Source organism: Pinus tabuliformis, chromosome 3_2, assembly GCF_031772625.1.
Source record: "Pinus tabuliformis cultivar Carrire ecotype Pingquan chromosome 3_2, CPIR1, whole genome shotgun sequence".
NCBI lineage: Eukaryota > Viridiplantae > Streptophyta > Pinopsida > Pinales > Pinaceae > Pinus > Pinus tabuliformis.
Window position 1 is genome coordinate 597,685,503 of NC_142302.1, and position 7,256 is coordinate 597,692,758.

The following is a 7,256-nucleotide window of genomic DNA, read 5'->3' on the forward strand; positions in this document are numbered from 1 at the left end:
ATTTTTAATATAATGCAATCATTCTTGGGCTACCCCAAATGCCGAATGAATCTTCCTTCCATCCTAAAACCGAAATTGTTCATCAACATAGATTGAGTATCCTTTTAATCCTCTCAGTACTAAAATTCACAACAATTTTGTAAATGAAATTACAAAGAGACACAGGCTTGAATTATTTAAAGGAAGATGGATTATTAGTATTTGGAATTAGGGCAATGAATATAGAATTAATGGTCACCAACACTCGCATTTTCTCTAGAATCCTTAATGAACCTTATAATATCATCTTCAACAATGTCATAGAAGCCTAAGAAAAATTCTACAGGCCAACAATTAGGCCTAGGAATTATTTCCTTTTAAAAATTGTGAAGGGATAACTAAATCTCTTCCCTAGAGGCTACCTTGGTTAATTTGATTCTTAGCTTCTATCACATAATTAGGGAATAAATGTGTCATACTAACCATATTTGCAGTCGATGTCCTCTCTTCTACTTTATAGTTTCCAGATATGCAGGTTGTTCCTTTAATATTTTACAACTTGTCATTGTTTAGGAGGTAATAATAGACTTCATTTGATTAGATTTGAATCATTTTTTCCAATATCTCTAAAGTGATAGGGGATTAAATATAAAAATTTGAATTTAAATGTTATTGTGCAAACATCTCTTGCAATAGAGAAGTGGTATAACATTGATTTTTCTAGTTACACATTGCTTTTTGTGTTTGGAGCTTCACTCTTTTGAGATATTTATAAATAATAAACCATATTCTCTAATTCATGGCTTAGATTTAATGAATACAACAATGTTGTCAAGGGTAGAGCAACTTCTACTTGAAGATACAACTTGAAATGATGGATTACTAATACCCTTGAAATGTAGTGTATAACTTGCAATAAAATGTATCCCCTTGATTTCCATTTGATTTTATATTTGAATTTGTATAGCTCATACCAATATTTTGTCATTATGTAAAGCTTATGTAAATTTTGCTAATTGGTATCGATGTTACTTATCTATATTTTTTTTCTAGGTTATAAATCTGCACGGAGAAAATCCCCAAGTACTTTCCCTCATTTTTAGGATGGTACATAGGGTAAACCCTAGAATTTTTAGGGCATATGGATGGTCAACAACAAGGCTTTAAGCCATTAAAAAAATATACTCTTTATCAGCTAAACATGTTACATTGGGGATTGAACTTTGGGGGGAGTAAAACAAAATCATTCGTCCCAACCACCTAAGATAAACCCCAATTGACTATTGGTGTTTCTTATATGTAATTAAGGGACATGTTTCTTTTCAGTTTGGTTCTACTACACCATTTTTCGCATCTTTATTTTGTTGCCTATTTTAACATTCCTAGTAACTTTTCATGTTCTTCTATTTAGTAGTGTTCTGGAGGTTTATATCTCTAGCGGGACTTGAGTTTGTTATCTTTGTATTTCTACATGGAAAAGCCTCATACAATCAAGAGACTAGATAATATATTCTTTGAGGACCTCATCAAATAGTATACTATAGTTCCCCTAGAGTTCTAGGGCGTAATAGAATAATTTTCAAATCCAATAGGACATGAAGGATGAGTTTTTAGGGCTCAACTACTAGAGTATAAGTTTACTAAACTGCTAAGATTTCCTCATTGATTACTTATTTATTGGGTTAGGTGATTCATGATGAGTTAGGATGAAACAAGGCTAGTTGGAACATTTTGGAGGAGAAATTCTATACGATGCATAGGAATCATCTATGTAGGTATTTTTAGAATAACATCATGAATATTTCTTGGTTATTTTTTGATATATTCTGTAGTATGTGGGATAGGAACTAGGTAGATCAATTGACCAATACTCCTCTGTGTTCATGTTCAGTTCCGAAGATTCACTTTAGTAAAGTTCTTTTTTCATGGTTTTTTCTTATTAGTATCCCTTTCTTTTCAATTTTGTTAATCCTATGAAAATTTTTCATGATCACATGTTGGTCCAAGATGATATCACATATTTCAATTTTATTAGGTCTTATTAACGAAGAATTGTTTGTTTTTATTGTTTCAAGAAGTCATATGTGCATATAATATGAAACAAAGTAACGAATAGTGCAATTATTCATGTGTAATGATGTCATAAAAGCCTGGAATTTATTCATTCATAAATATCTTCATGGGGAACTTTCGGCGAACTCCCTTTTTTGGAGAAATTGTCAATGTTGCATTTATCTTCTTCAAGTTCTTGACTTGGCTAGAGACATAATTTAAAAAATTTAAGGTCTTGCTAATGTGGGAACATGTTTAATGAAACATGTCGTTGGATATTATGAAAGAAACCTTATGTTTGTTCAATCCCTTATTGATTAATTGATTTACATTGTCTTTATCATCGCACTTTGGTTGGTATTATTTTTGTTGTGTGTATGTTAGATTTGTTAGTTAAAACATTACAACAATTATTATTGGAATGATTGTTTCCTATTGGATGCATTTTTCACTTTTGTTATTAGAAAGTGAAACTTCTATGATTTTGGAAAACATGGTCCCAATGATTTTTGACATCACTTGCAAAAATATACAGAGTTTTATATGGGGAATAATACCAACTATTTGAAATGTTATAGTTTAATATTTTATTATTTATCATTCTTCTTGATCTACTTATAATGGGTTTATCACTAAAGTATAAAACAAAAATGCCTTCGAATTGTAATTATTAGACACATTTTAGAATCCCTCCTGAGAATTGGAATTATCTACAATTTTCATTCCTTAGGCGAAAATTTATGTTATCAGTATCAACGACAATGATGATAGCAAAGGCCAATCTTACAACTTCTATAATTCATATCAGTAGGTAGTACAACAATACTTTACTAGTAAGGGATGTTTTTGAGCTAGAAGATTGTACTAAAATCTTCATGAATTCCCAATATCCTCCAAAAATTTGTTCCATGAGAGAATGCAAGTGCTAATGGGATGTTTCTTTCACTTTTCAAACATTTTGTCTTGAAAAACTAGTGACAAGGGTTTAGAGTTGGCTACATTCATTTATTAGGCTCACTAGAAACAACACTTCCATTGTCTATGCCAAGTTAGGTTAAAGCTAAAATTTCACTTTTTATGTGAAATGGAGCATTTAGATTCTTGACAACACGTCACAAAAATGTCCAAATGACATATGGTATTATTTTTCCCAATGGAGTTGATAATGAATTGGATGCAATAGAAGTCATTGATGCAGAAACACTAGCAAATATTAAAGGAATTTTGTCTAGTGAAACAACTATACATCTGATATTCCATTTTTTGTAAAATCACAAAAGGTCTGAAGTCTCATCTTGTGAAATGTTTCTAAATGTGAATCTATTTATTTTGCAATTTGATTTAGTATTCCCTGATTTGCATTTATGAATTTTGTGTGGTTTAACTTGGAATTGGGTTTTTTAATGAAACTAGCATGCAACCTTGCTAAAATAATAAGATAATACTCTTTTAATTTCTATCAATGAATGTTGTGAGTATATTATTTTGGGATTTTTTTCAAAGGCATTGTTACAAAGTTGGGTACATAGTGGAGAGCTTGAGCATCAATTCAAACGGTCACAGTTCTTCTATTGTTTTTCTCTTAATAGTCACAAATATTTATATTAATACTAGCACTTGAGATGTGTTGGCTTATGTGGTCTTGAACTAGGTTCAGCGTTAATTGCACAAACAAATACCTACACTACTGGCCCTTTCATCATCAATTCGTGGTGCAAGGATTGAAGTCTCACCCGAAGCAGTATGGGGGGATGATGGAACCACATTTCCGCACCTAGAGATCAGTGTGATGTCTTTTTGGGGACCTAGATCTACCTTTGTGAAGACCTCTATACTCCCATAGCCTATTGTTGTAACTTCCTCCAATCAGCCTCTAGACCTCTATGAAGGTCTATGATCATCTTTTGCAGACCCTGAATAGGGCAATTAGTTAATTACATGTGCCTTGGATTACGCTTAGACCATTATTTTCTCATATCCACTTAAGTGTTTAATAACTTTAATGGAAAGTGTTATGATCTTCGCATAATCACTTCAGATTAATTTCATTCAGATAACAATGTAGAACAATTAAAGTTGCGCATCAATACATCATTCTTTCATAAAACCATTTTTCATCACAACCTAAAGCGCATTCATACATAACAAAAGATAATAGATAAAACATAATTGTTTCTGCAACAATCTTCCGTATTGATATTCAGTTAAGATTACAGACTCAAAACTTCCCTATGCACTCAGTTGTAGGGGTCTGCGCACTCAATTGCGGACATTACACTAGGTCTCTACACACTCACTTAAAGATCCTTTCCCTCCTCTAAGGCTTCTACTTCTATGCTAGACTTCTTCGCTTGTACCCATAGACAACTTCCTTTCTTCTATTATGCCTTAGACTCTCTAAGAAACACCTATTTATACAATCCCATGGTTCGTGGGCCATGGGTGGATCTTCAAAAAACTAACTTAACTTACATAATAGAGGGTAAAAACCAGTTTTGACTCTTTACTTAAATACGCACTCTGCGACCACAATTTGAGGAGACTTTCCATATTTTTACATAAAACTTTGGCTTTTTCCCCAAAATTGACCCAGGGGACCCCATCCTAATAGGCCCCCAACACAAATATCGTGACTCACCCTCGAATCACTCAGCTGGCTTGGAGATCTTGCTGCGAAGATCCTCCAACTCTACTTGTGCAACTGCTACTCCAGTCCGCTCTCCATGGTTGCTTACTTGATTTGTTCTACCAGCTACTATGTGGCTAGTCCTTTGCTAGCTCGCTTGATTTGTTGTTGCGTGCTCTACAGGTTCACCAACTTTTCCTGTATGTTGGCTGAGACTACGTAGGCTTCATCTAACCAAGGCCCCAACTTGGACTTAAGGACTGCCTCTTTCTTCTGCGCCACTTCCACTTATGTAAGGAGTTGCTTAGCCTCGTGTAGCTTGGTGAGGTGTTGTGTTGTAGCAATAGTCCGCATCATCACCCTTACTTCATTATATTGTTGCTGGAGCTCGCAAACCTCTGTATTTAATACCTGCAGGGTGGGATCTTCCTACAGGGTTGTCGTACTTCCATGGCTTGCTCAAACAGTGTGGTGCAGTCCACAACCGTGGCATCCACTATAGAAACTCCATCCTTAACAGCAGCTTTGCCTTGGTCCCTAACCTCTAGCAGGGTTGAAGGTTGTGACTTCAGCTCCAGTTCAGTGATTTTCATGTTTAACTCAAACTAAACTCTGGCCACCTCTACCTTGGCATAATGCATGCCCGCAACAAGTTTTCTGATATTGGCCTCCAATGATGCTTCCTCAGGTATGTGGAACTCTAGCACTATCAAGCATGCTTCTGCCACCATGATCGCTATCTGGGTGCTTTGTGCCTCAAGTGTTTCTTTTGCTTTCAGAGCCTCTGTCCTTTCAGTGAACATATATTCCTTGTTCATGCCATATTCACTAATTACACTGAGGGCACGCTACTTCCGCACCCTTAGCTCTGATGTCACACCTGACTGCCGCGTGTGAGGATATTCATTGGGTAGTGCCGTGATGTTGAGGCCAATGTTCTTCAGAGAACTTATGACGACCTCTCCGTGCTTGATGAGCCCTCTGGTAGTGCGACCGCCTGGAGATCCACTGATATGACCATCTCTGCTCCCTGACTTGTTCCTGGTGCCAAGATTGTCTATGTGGTGCTTACCTTCCTTGCACCCACCTAAATCCTGTTGGTCTAAATCTACAACTCGTATAGATCCTTTTGGATAGTACTTAGTGCTTGTTGTTGGTAGTTTTCGAACTATTGCAGCAATTTCATTGTCGTGTCACACACCTTATCTCCAATCTCCTTGAGATCACCTTCTATTAGTGTGATCGGATCTGGCGATGGCTTTGTCACTTTCAACTTCTTCCAGGGCCCCTCCTTCTATTGATCCCTATACCTTTTTATCCGGAAGGGAGTGCTCTGTTCCTCCTGACTGCCATCACGTTGCTATGACTACTCCTCTTCCTCTGTCTGGGGTGAATGGGACTTACCACTCCACTCAGAGTCATGCTCTTCATGTGTGGCTTGCTACTTCATAACGCGCTCCTTTTTTATCTAGACCTTCTCCTTGGCCTCTTTCCTTCGCTTCTCGGCCAACTACTAGACCACTTGTTTCGTTGATTCCTTCTTTTTCTTTTCTGTGGATTTGTTGGTGCCTATGACCAGATCAAATGGAGAATGCCAATATGTTGGCCATCCCTTGATAGTTTCCTGGATGGCATCATCCATGGCAAGGTATGGTAGATCAAACCATTTATATTATGCATCCTTCCACGCCCGGATGTACACGTGATGGATGTCAGCTTTAAACCCTGTGTACTGTGACAATTGTTTGAACACAGTCGGAGACAACCATGGCTTCTAGTTGATGGCCATGTGCAAGCTCACCTCCATAAACACCCAAAAAACTTTGGTCTCTATGACACGCATGATGTCCTTTGGGGCCCAATGGGAGGCAAACTAGGCAGCGTCCGACAATCCTTTCTCCAGGGGAGGAAACTGACTATCCTCTAGCAATTCCCAAGCCACTAGTACAATGGAGAGAAACAACCACGTGTAGTGGAAGGTTTTTCTCTCATCCTGAGCCTCGCGACAATTTGCAAGGAACTCACTATAGAGGTAGCGCAACCAATTGAAATGCACACCCTCCGTGCACTGTGCAGCCAATGAAATTATGGGTGCCAGAACCTCATCCGTGCAACATTTTCTCATGACCTTTCCAGCTAAGATTTGTGTGGAAATTTTCACCACTGGATCAGTGATATATGTCATGGAGTACCTGTGTAGCTTTTTAACCATCTTGAACTTCATCTTCTCTACCAAGTCATTCTCACTCACCTTTGCGCCAAACTCCTTGGATGGATTCAAGCCTGAGTGCAGTAATAGCATGATCCAATGGATCAACATATCTGTAATCGGGATCAGTGTGCTCAGCTACAAACATTCATCATGCATCGGGTCAGCAACTACTTGATACAAATGAGGTTGATGTTGGAACAATGGTATTGGGGCACCCACAACAGGTTCAGCAACCCCAATTGATTCACTTCGTAAATCCACTCGGCTGGCTCCAACGTGGTGACACCAGATTCCTCGTAATATACCCTTTTCATATAATTCTATGTCGCAAGGTGGGGGAACCTGTTGTGGTCTACCAAATCCCAGTCTTCCAACTTTAAATGGGGC